Source organism: Lipophrys pholis (assembly GCF_963383615.2).
Source record: "Lipophrys pholis genome assembly, chromosome: 12".
In the NCBI taxonomy this organism is placed as follows: domain Eukaryota; kingdom Metazoa; phylum Chordata; class Actinopteri; order Blenniiformes; family Blenniidae; genus Lipophrys; species Lipophrys pholis.
Genome location: NC_137641.1, coordinates 15,190,047 through 15,201,493, shown reverse-complemented (window position 1 = coordinate 15,201,493; position 11,447 = coordinate 15,190,047). Strand labels below are relative to the sequence as shown.

The following is an 11,447-nucleotide window of genomic DNA, read 5'->3' as shown; positions in this document are numbered from 1 at the left end:
AAGGAGCTCATCATTACAGAATGTAACAAAGAAACTATTTCATGTATAATCTGTTGTGAGATTCCTTCAACTGTTTTTGTAAAGAGGTTGTGGCAGGGGGTCGCCTATTATTATTATTATTATTATTATTATTATTATTATTATTATATAGGTTTACCTGGTAAAAATTTGGGTCCTTAAAGAAAAAGGTTGGGAAACACTTGATGTGATGTAGAGACTATCATTTTTTTTTTTGTCTCTATTAGATTACTAGCAGGTTTCCAAAAAATAAAAAGATCTGCACGTAATGTTTGCAGTATTTGCAATAAAAACAGATTTTGAGAAATATATGTCCAAAAAAACAACCGTGCCAGTCATGCCTCGGCTCAGTTTGACACCCCTTCCCTAAATTCAGTTTATCTCAGGAAGGGCGGCGTTCAGACCCCCTCCCTAAACCCACTATCATCCGTCCAGGTTTGTTCCTGTACACAACACAATCAGTCGTCCAATCGCGCGACATCCCGTCATGAATATTACGCAGCACCTCGCGCACACCTTTTGGAAAAAAAACACCCCAAAAAACCCGCACATGCATTAAAGGAGTATTCCTTTATAAATGCTGTCAGGGCACACAGGTCCTTCGGGCCGGACAGCCTGCCTGCTTGTAAGCACACGGTCCTTTACTCAGAATTAAGTCCGCTCCAGCGGAGCTGAGTGCGCGTCTTGTCCCCGCCCCCCTCCGACAAGACACACACAGCATCCATCCTCATGGGCTCGCACGCTGCGTGATCCACATCGCAAACGGAGAGAGAGGGAGGGAGGGAGGGAGAGAGAGAGAGAGAGAGAGAGAGCGGGAGAGAGAGAGAGACGGAGAGAGAGAGAGAGAGAGAGAGAGAGCTGGCTTTGCCTGAGTCCGATGGAGTGGTGGTAGTAGTACGCGTAGTAGCGGGGGGTAGCAGCGCGCAAGGCTTCATTTCGCCCCCTTTTTCCCACCTCGCATCATTCCTTTTCAATGGAGTCGCCTTTTCTCTGGATTAATGCTTCATCCCATCGCGGTAAGTGTGCGCCATGCCGGCAGGAGCCGCGGAGGGGGGGAAAGAAATAGGAGGCAACGGGACTGTGTAAAGCTATTGTCTTGTTGCTGAGGCAAGTTCAGAGCTGAAATCAAGTCTGAACGCCCCGGAACCTGGTTGAATTAAAAACTCGTAGTGTAATCTTTTATTTTCCCGGTGGTTTGTAAGTGTTCATGCGCAGATAATGGTGTTTTAATGCTTGTAGTGAATCGATATCGGCATTTAGACAGACACCTGTCTCAACCAGCAACAGTGACCTCCCTCCGGTGCGTATTTACGCACATGCAAATCTGCTTCCTACATGATGATCGCCTTTGTCATTGTTGTGCTTCCACCATTTAATTAGAGCGAATTAAGATTTGTGCATATGTGTCGCCACCGTTGCCAGGCAAAAATGTGTTCCCAGTCCAGCCAAAAAAAAAAAAAGAGAGAAAAAAAAAAGCCAATTTCCCCGCCCCCCAACATCAGAGGCTGGCTATTGCCTTTCTCAAGCAGCCCCCTTGACGCGGCTGACGCCTTTCAGATCGCCGGATGACTGAGATCCCATGCTTATTGGAAGCCTTGATGAGCGATGGAGGGTAACCTTGAGATGAATCCAGTGCAGCATGTGCCATCATCCTTTTTTGATTGCCCCCTCTGTCATAATTTTAAGAAGAAAAAAAAATCTGTGCCATGATGTGTGTGTGAAGCCTTGGCCTTTAGCTGGAGTGAGGGACTCAATATCATGCATGGATCCTCCTCATTATGAATGTTTCACTTGTAAATAGAGTGAAAGCTTGTTTCATATTGTTGGGCGTGTAAATATGCGTGCTTTTTGATCCTCGGTGTCCACACAATAGAGCTACTGTTTGATAGTACAAGTCAATGCCTGAGGATTTCAGTTTACTATGAGCTACAGTGTGTCTAAGAGCAAAAATTGACCTGTTTGTATACAGTCCCAAAGAATCTTCCAAATATAATTATACAACTTGACATTTTCAGCTCATGGGGAATGAGCCCAAACAGTTGCTGCATCCTCAGTGTTGCAGAAGTCAGTGATCTGCAGATAAAGACATTTAATGGTCAGCGTTGCCTTTCTGCATGCACTCGCATGCTGACTCCTCCTCATGTCCCTTGGTATCGCCCACCCTGAGGGCTGCATGTCCTCTGATCGCCTCCTTCTTGCATTATTTTAGCTGTTTAAATTTGACAGGTGGATTCATGCTCGTCTATCTCTTATAGCTGGCATGTGGTATTATTCATCCAGACAGATGGCAGGTGGCTGGGCATCAGGTGAGCCCTTCGCTGCCTGTCAGCAGGATACACGGAAAGCGAGACTCCTTGGCACATATATGCATGTGTCTTTTAGCTATGTACAATGAATGCATGCAGCCATCTGCACAGGCGTACACATGTACATGAAACATTAGGATAAGGATTGTCTTTTTGTTCCCCATAGATCCACAAATGAGTTCAGTTATATTTTATGGAAATATATCATTTGAATTTGGAGATTTTGCAAGCAGTGATCAAAGTCTCGAGACAAAGAATGGAGACATTATGGTGCTCGATGCACTGCAGTTGTGTTTATCTTTCCTTGAAAGGTTGGTCATTTCCACACCCATCAGATAAAGCAACAAGCTGAGGTCACAATGACATAATTTGCCTGGCAATCACACAGTGATCTGTGTCAGTAACGTCACCATCAGCAATCATTCTGATGTCATTCAAGATCACTTTTCATGCTGCTAATGTCACCTTTTCATCAGCTTTATGAACATTTACTGCAGGAATGGTCTCACTATTCTAGTTGTCATGGAATAAAAATGTAGCATTACAGTGATTCAGGTTTTTGTCTGTAATGTTAAAATGGGTTGTTAAGATGAACAAAAAAAACAACTGGATATCATCTCACAAACTGTGAAACTAGCAGCAGCAAATTATTGCTCCATTTATTATTCCACGGGGCACCTGTGTTGGTGCTTACTCACACTATATGTTATATTTACTGCAAATACATTATCCCCCAGATTATATTTGCTTTTATGTGACGTTTATTCAATAATCTATGATAAGGATAGTGTGAGGCTGGATGATATTTAACCCTCGTATGGCTGGAATTAAATTCAGGCTGTATGGACTTATTTTAATTGCATGGCTGTAGGATCATAAAAAGAAAACCTCAACTTGCATTGTAAGGAAGCTCTTGCTGTGTTTTTGACTGTGCATGTTGTTAACGGCCCAGCGATTATGGTTTTGAGAAAATTCTGCAGCAACATGACAGAAATATGAGGGTCAAAAACCAAATCTTCTAAATATGAATCCACACTCTTCATGAAAACTCATCACAGAGGTTTGTGTTTACACGGCAACGTTTTATAAACAATGTCTGTTTACACGGAAATGGCAGAATCACTGAAAATGATGTAGTCAGCATGCCAGGCCACGAGGGGGTGACATTGTTTTTTTTGAATGAAACCACGCACGTGTGCACAGAGAACAATATGTTACAAACATTAACGATGGGAGTACACTGACATTCGGAGTTGGATTGTTATTCCGGGTGATTCTCGACTATCAAACTACCAAGTCCCAGTAGAATTTGAACTGGGAGTCATGACACTCTGGATGTGTAGGAGAACTATGACTGCGGCCGCGGTGCACATGGATAGTAGCAGCGTTTCAGAAAAGTTGCATTTTCCTCTGTGTCCACAGAGACTGAGTCGGGAGTGTTTTCGAAAAGTTCCACCTTGGGAGCCGCTTTCAAAAAGTTGCGGTTTTTTAGTGACTCTGGGCACCGCTTGCCGTGTGAACTTACTCCCAAAACAAAAGTTTTCAGTTTTCATTTGAAAATGTTGTTGCGTAAATGAGGCCTTAGAGGCAATTTGCTGCTGTTGTTTGAAGGTGTTAAGTCTACCAAAGAACATGTTATCGTTTCCGAAAACTGTTTCGACCTGAACAAAACCGTGTGGCTCAACCTTTACAGTTTGCATGAAGGAGAAGGTTGCTAACTCTTGCCGTCGGACTAATTTTCCTTGCGTCCTTTTGATTAATCTTCATCCATTATCGGAACGACGCTTCCATCTGGAAAACTGGATTATCTGTGGCATGTTTTGATTACGTTCACAGTATTGTTGTGCACAGTGATTACAGGCTACAGGTTTGACTCATAACCCTGATATCTTTTAGTTTTTGCTTCATTGTTGTCAGCTTTAGTCTCAGCACTCATCAGATATACAATTCGAGCTGCTGTTGTAACCATCACGCATCATGACTAATCTCATTTTTCTTAGTCATGCAGTTAGCTGTTTGTTGAACTAACGTTTTATTTCATTATATTGTACTCTTTGTCTCTTTGCTGTCGTTTCACTTTCCGGAATCGACATATTTAATGCGTCTGTCCTCTGTTGAGTTAATGTAGTCCCGGCTCGATCTGCGACGTGATGCACTGCGGGCAGAGAGCTCTGTCGCCGCGATGTTGCAGCTGCAAATCTGCCCGCCTTATCATTCCAAATCTCCAGGTGAAGGACAAGGAGAGGGCCGCCTGCAGCAGAGTGGGAGCAGCTCGTGAGATTTGTCCGAAAAATAAATGAAATTCAACTCCGCTGGATGCTCACTGCAGCGAGCGATAAATCAAAACACACACGTACAATCCAGCGAGCGAGCGAGCGCTCGCAGAAACCAGACACACCTGTGTTAACTTGTTTCCCTCGCTCTGCTCCTTTCGTCAAATTATGTAAATCCATGCTGTTTCACCACTTCTTGCTGTTTTTTGTTCAGCGGCCAACACGAGTGTGGATAACAAAAAAAACAAAACACACACACACACACACAAAAAAAGCAGTGTTGTTTGGCTGGAAAAACTAATTCTTCCAGGACGCCAAGCAGACGACTTTCACTGTTAACACGCGCCAGACGGACGTATTGTGGTGGAGCTGCAGAAAAGCGATGACCTTTGAACTCGCTTCTGATGCCGCGCTTCTCCTTCTCCCACACTGGAGACGGCCTATCGATTACATGCAATCACACACACATCGTATATATGCTGGCTGTCTCGTGCACACACTTCCTGGTCCAATGCTGGCAGGTATTTGATTACCACTGCATGTTTCTCAGGAGGGGGGGGGGGTCATTAGTGGCGGTGGGGGCGTCCTGATTGCACTATAGATCTGTCACTGTCATGTCTCTGGGGAATGATTGGCCTGGGGCTGCGATAAATCCTGGCTTTTCCACAGAGGTGTTGATCTGACCAGGTGATAATGCATCACAAATAATTGGATTAATGATAATTCTGGAAAGAAACTCTTCAGCGTTTTCTCTTTTTTCTGTGATGTTGTTGGTTTCAAATTGGTCAGTTTTTGTTTTGTTTTCTTTCCCCTTGTCCCGTCGGGCCGCTTAGGCAAACAATATTATGTGACTGAGAGCCTTCCGGTGTCAGAAGAGTTTTCGCTCAAAGAGAGAAGATTGAGGAGAGAATGCTATATATACTATTTACAGTTATCACACGTTGACTGGCAAAATAGTGGCATAATAACTTTTGAATTTAAACTTTGCAGACTTATCGCCTTCTGGTGCAAAATACAGTCAAACGTCCAAATGTCTCCTAAGCATCTTTTGCATGCATCACTGATATTTCAGCTCGGGTCTCAGTGATGCGTTGTGTCTGCCACTGTTAGGAAATTTCTTTAAAAAAAAAAAAGGTCCATGATTTGTTTGGTGTTTTGCCCTGATTGAATCCTCTTGTGGGCCGATTTTAGCCCACGGGCCTGATGTTTTACAATCCTGCTTTAAACCATTTGAACTAAAAGAAAAGTGCATCTATTCTAAAGTATTTATAAAATCAACTTATATATATACAGAAGAAGAAGCAGAAAAAGACACAAAGGATGTCAAACAGACCTGCTAGTTAGCTGGCAATTAAGTCTTATGCAAGTTTAATTGTCAGTTTAATTGAAAATACAATAACAACACAAGAGTGTTTTTTTCAGACGTCGGTATATAGAAAATGTCAATGAAAACAGACAAACTCAGTTAAGTTTTTTCACAAGTCATTGTGCACCGTATCGAGAGGGTGCAGAGCTGTGGGCACGGTTAATTGTGTTAATACACTACTACTACTATTGTTATCCGTCCTCTTGGTCTCATGGTGTGAAAATATGAACAGCATGATGAAGAGGACTATTGAAATACCAGTTTCAATTGAACCAGGAATCGGTTGGATTCATGGGTCAAACACCTGTTGTGAATCTTCCTGTTAAACCCCTTGTTAGAGAGACGGCAAGTTGTTCAGAAAGAGACACCGAAGACACTATTGTCATCCCGTCGGTAGAATTTAGTGCACCAGTTGACTTTTTCGCTAATTCACATGCAGAAGTAGAGCATGCATGGTTTACAAAGGAAGGCCTTTTTCTTTTTTGAGCTGCTGTATATTGTCCAGTACTTAAAAGTTTTTCTTTTGTTTTCTTGTCAAGAGATAAATTTCACAGGAGAACAGAACTTCTCTGAGTACAATTAACATAAAGTTATTTTCTTTATATTTGTAAGACAAAAATTTTGTCCTCAATAATAGTTTTATCAAACTTGCAGGCATAATTACTATCATTATGGAGTACTGACAATATGAGCTACCAAAGTACAGGTGATCGCGACTCACCTGAGAGTTCCAACACGGTGCTGGATTCCTTCAGTGTTATTGGCTTCCAGTGATTTACACAGAACCGAGTTGAGAACGCCTGATGTTTCTGCAGCTTGCAATGTTGGCAAGCTCCACGTTATTGGCTAAATATGTGGATGTGCACAACATAAATGGATGGAAACATGCATTTATTGTTATTCACTAAGTCTTTTACCATTTCTATGTTATGAATAATAATGTCACGATGATGATACATTTGCAAAATATTCTGCAGGTCTACTGCAGTACTTATGGGAAAAAAGAAGTTGTGAAAAAGATTTGGTAAAGGTTATCAAGAGACATAGTCGCGCCGGTTTTTATTAGTGTGTCTCTCTGAGTGCAGAAGGTGGAGTTTTACGATAAGGCGGGACTGCACTTTGGGGAAAATTATTGATGCACTGCAGGCAACGGATGCTGATATCGGCACAATTCAGGAGGAGAAGCAGATTAATCTTTCTTTTGTCAAAGATACTGATGAACCACTTGGTGGGTTATGCCAGTCGGGTTCCTACTGCAGACCTCAGAGAACTTCGGGAGCATTTTCAGCTCAAAGTTTTGAAGTGTCAGTCGTTCCTGCGCACGCTGAAGTGGCTGCTTTAACGATGCAGTCACACTGTACACTGTAGACCCGTCGCCCTGACGTCTGTGGTCATGAAGTCCTTTGTGAGGCCGGTGTTGAACCACCTGAAGGACATCACAGGCCCCCTGCTGGACCCCCTGCTGGACCCCCTGCAGTTTGCCTACCAGGCAAACAGGTCGGTGGAGGACGCTGTCAACATAGGACTGAACTACGTCGTGCACCACCTCGACACCCCAGGGACCTTTGCTATTTCATTTCTTTTTATTTTCACATTTTTACTTTTCATTTCAGGGATTTGACCTTTTCTGGTCATTTTGTAGATTCAACTGTTTTTGGAGTCTTCCATTGGGATTTATTAATCATATCAAAGTTTTACTGCTATTAAACCTGAATAAACAGCAACATGAGAAATGATAGGTCACAAAGTTACAGTTAACATATAGAGAAAATATCTTAGAATTAAGTCTTCAAATAAAAGTCGTGGTGTTCCGGCTGTGAAATTCCAGCATCCCTGCTGAAGGTTGAACTAACAACGCAACCATCAGGCGATCTAGAACACGCGCATGATATTCCCTACTCATGAAGGGAAACTCCCTAAAAGGATAATCTGGTGCATCATCTCTCAGTGGATCAGCTCACATCAATCTGTCTGCACAATGTCGTGTTTTTAACGATGCAAAACTTTCATTTGTTTGAGTACTACTGGAGTCCGAGATCTCAACCTAGGCTGGTTCCTGTTCAGCCTCAGTTTACATGGAAACGGCAGAAACGTTGAAAACGATGTAGTTTACATGCCAGGCCATTAGTTGGCGCTGTTGGTGGTTTTTTTTGTAATGAAACCACACATACATGTGTGAGAACAATATGCCATAAACATTAACAATGGCGAGTACACAGACAGTGCTGTAGAAGCATTTCAAAAAAGTTGCGTTTTCCAGTTTTAAGAACTTTCCCCTTGGGAGCCCTTTTTAAAAAAAAGTTGCGTTTGTCGTGTCTCCCAGCACAGCCGTCATGTAAACAGACACCCAGAACGCCGCGGACGTTTTCTTTTTTCACTTGAAAACTTGATGGTCCACAACAGCGAAGGATCGTTAGCAAAATCAACCTAACATGACATCAATATGACATGAATGTTTGAGCAACAGGAGTCGATCACATTTTGTTGTCGGTTTTCGATGCGGAAGAAAAATAAAGAACCCCGTCGCTGATGAATCACGACTCGTGACGCTGTAAAAGTAAAAAAAATTCATGTAGCACCTTTTATAGCTCCATATGTTCCCCCAGCCTGCTTTAACTAGCAGATGTCCTGCACTTTGTGCAGCATGAGAAACGCACCTCTGCTGTTTTATGTCCGTTCATACATATATTAAATCCTTGAAGCGAATTACAAGCCGCTCCTATAATTCCTCCCTAGAACTAACCGGTGGACGGATGATGAGCAGCTACAGAGCAGCTACAGTTGCATGATATTGTCGTGGTGCTGACGGAACTCGGAAGGGAACAGAATTCTTTATCTCCGGTCGGGGGGGGGGGATTGTGAAGTGATGGCTCTGATTGCAGTTATGAAAAATAACTGAACACTCCAGAGATCAAGAGCTTGTTTGATCTAAATATAGACTGAAGTCTTGAGATGTTCCAAAGCACGGTGAGGGAGAGAGAAAAGTACAGCGTTACTGTGCATTCAACACACAACGCATTGGAAAAAAAACCACACACTGAATAAGCCTTGGAGCTCTCTTGGATAGAAATACGTTTTCCCCCTGACTTCCAAATTTACATTTATGCATATGCAAATGTACCTAAAGCACTTTCGGTTGTTTACTAATGACATTTGTTGGTATGTAAAGCAACAACTGCTACTCCTCCTGGAGATTAATTCGCTGCATATATTTACCCAGTACTTCACAATTTAGTGCACGAGTATACAGAAGATTCATTTTGAAGTACCGTTGAATGAATTCCAGTTTGTGTCCATCAGAAAGAAGTAAAAGCTGATTATGTCAGGAAAGACGTTGTTTTCCAAAGTTTTCCCTGTTAAATACAAAACACTTCTGATGCTTTCTCACTTGAATGTTGTTCTGTAAACTTATTTTCAACAAAGAGAACGTGGACTTTAGATGTTTTTGGAATTTGGAAAATGAGTTGGTTAAAAAAAAAAAAAACACTGAAGTGAAAGTTGTGGCAAAACTTTGCCACGTCAAGACAAATGAGCCATAGGGTGAAACTCCGGTCAGCTGCGGGGAAAATCCAGCGTTTATGGCGGGGTTTTTTTTGTCAGTGTGGTGACATCTGAAGAAACAAGTTGAATGTCCTCTCAGATCTCTGCACTTTTCTCCATCTCTTACGTCTCTTCATCTTGTTCCTTAAGAACACACTTTAAGGGACTTTTTCATTTATTTATTTATTTATTCCCACCTTAAAAAGTTCTGATCTCTCTCCAAACGGACTTTCCCGATCTTCTTTTTCTCTCTCAGCGTCTGATCTCGTCCTACTTCTTCTTGGAGTTTGACATTCTTCCGTCCTCCGCTCTGGATCTCTGTCTCGTCAGAAATCTGCGCGGATTCTCCCGAGCCGAGTTCCTCCCGATGTGAATTAAGAAACCAACTTTGCTCGTCCAAATATGTCTTTGTCAACAGCAGGCCCCGGGGAACTTTTTAATTATGCTTCTGCAATATTTTCTTTGCTCACTTTGTTTATTAAATCTTAGTAATTGCGATTGGGAATAGCTTTGGTAATTGAATGTTATTTTGTTGGAATTGTGACTTTCAGAACTAATGAAGTAGAATATCTCGGTGGGATAGGAGCTGTGGCGCATCCTCTGCAAAGAAAACGTACGTATATAGACCCTAAAAATAATTCTCCATACGCACCAATGGGGACGTGTGATATGTAGAGGCACTGCGACTTGTGGCTGTCAGTGAGGAGAGGAGCACTTTATAAAACTGTTTTTTTTGTCTCCCAGAAGACATAACAGAAGTTCTTCTCCTCCAAATGAACCACCTCCTTAAATGTATCCTGCCTTTCATCCTATATGTTCCCTATTTTTCTGTCTTTTCTGTCTCTTGATGTTTCTTACTCTGTCTTTTCCGAGTCCGTGTGTTGTCCTGTGCTTAGTTCTGGGACGGGAGAGAAAAGATGACAACTTTACTTTTTGTGAGCTCACAAAATGAATATGTGTGTGTGTGTGTGTGTGTGTGTGTGTGTGTGTGTGTGTGTGTGTGTGTGTGTGTGTGTGTGTGTGTGTGTGTGTGTGTGTGTGTGTGTGTGTGTGTGTGTGTGTGTGTGTGTGTGTGTGTGTGTGTGTGTGTGTGTGTGTGTGTGTGTGGAGGCAGTGTGAAGCACTGGAATGAAACCTCGTTTATCCAAAGACGGTAGTTTAATGGAAAACTTGAGGCCGGCCCGTCCGCGGATGATCTCCCGTCTTTGGCATTGACTGATGGTTTGTTAGCAGGGTAATAACTATTATTCTCTGCCGCTTGAAAAAGATGGATTGATTTCCCAGGAAGCACTTTAAAGCGAGCTTCAAGGGGAAGATTGAAAACGGACTATTTATAGCAATAAAGATGCTCAGTTGGCAAGAGGGTTCGCCATGGGACGTCTCTGTTTCTGGACAATGTTGTTCACTCAGCATAGAGGGAGAGCAAAATGAGACACGCGTCAGTTCATTATGAGAGTTTATCAAAAATATTTGCTGGTTGAGAATGACAGTTTGGCAAAAAAAATTCCACAAAGTTAGTTCCAGATAGGTTTTCTCAGACTTCACAAGATCATTTAGATCAGAAGTCCTGGGAGGACAAAAAAAAAGAAGAGCTCAAGGTAACAAATTCCTTTGTTCTTACGCAGCATGTCAAAACCTTGCTGCCATTCTTGGCGATGGCGCCCAGATTTTAATCGGGTCAGCCTTGGTCATGCCAATTCGCCTTGTCAACAGGGATCAGGGTTTGCTCCTCTTTGTTGGAGATAATGTCAATTTTCAGGTTTTTGCCGCTGTCCAGCTTGGAGGGATCTGTCAGGCTTTCAGAACAAATTTTGTCTAGAGCGTGAAAAGCCTTGGGAGATTAACTCCTTAAGGAACATCTCTTTGTTGGAATAAAATGTGTTGCCGATCAGGGACATCAGCTGATCAATCTCTGCCTGGAAGACGAAGGTCTTAGGCTCCTCG

The 11,447-nt window shown here is 42.5% G+C and overlaps 1 protein-coding gene across 4 annotated transcripts in view; it reads left to right on the top strand.

The window, feature by feature from the left end:
- Nucleotides 1-845: 845 nt before the first annotated feature.
- plppr1 (phospholipid phosphatase related 1) overlaps nucleotides 846-11,447 on the top strand; it is a 64,978-nt gene continuing 54,376 nt past the window's right edge. Inside the window, exon 1 of one of the 4 annotated variants that reach the window (XM_080477585.1) lies at nucleotides 846-1,034. The gene's annotated coding sequence lies outside the window, so the exon portion shown is untranslated. Of the gene's footprint in view, nucleotides 1,035-1,550; nucleotides 1,631-11,447 lie in introns of those variants that run through there. The other 3 variants (XM_080477583.1, XM_080477587.1, XM_080477584.1) reach the window with 3 other exon arrangements.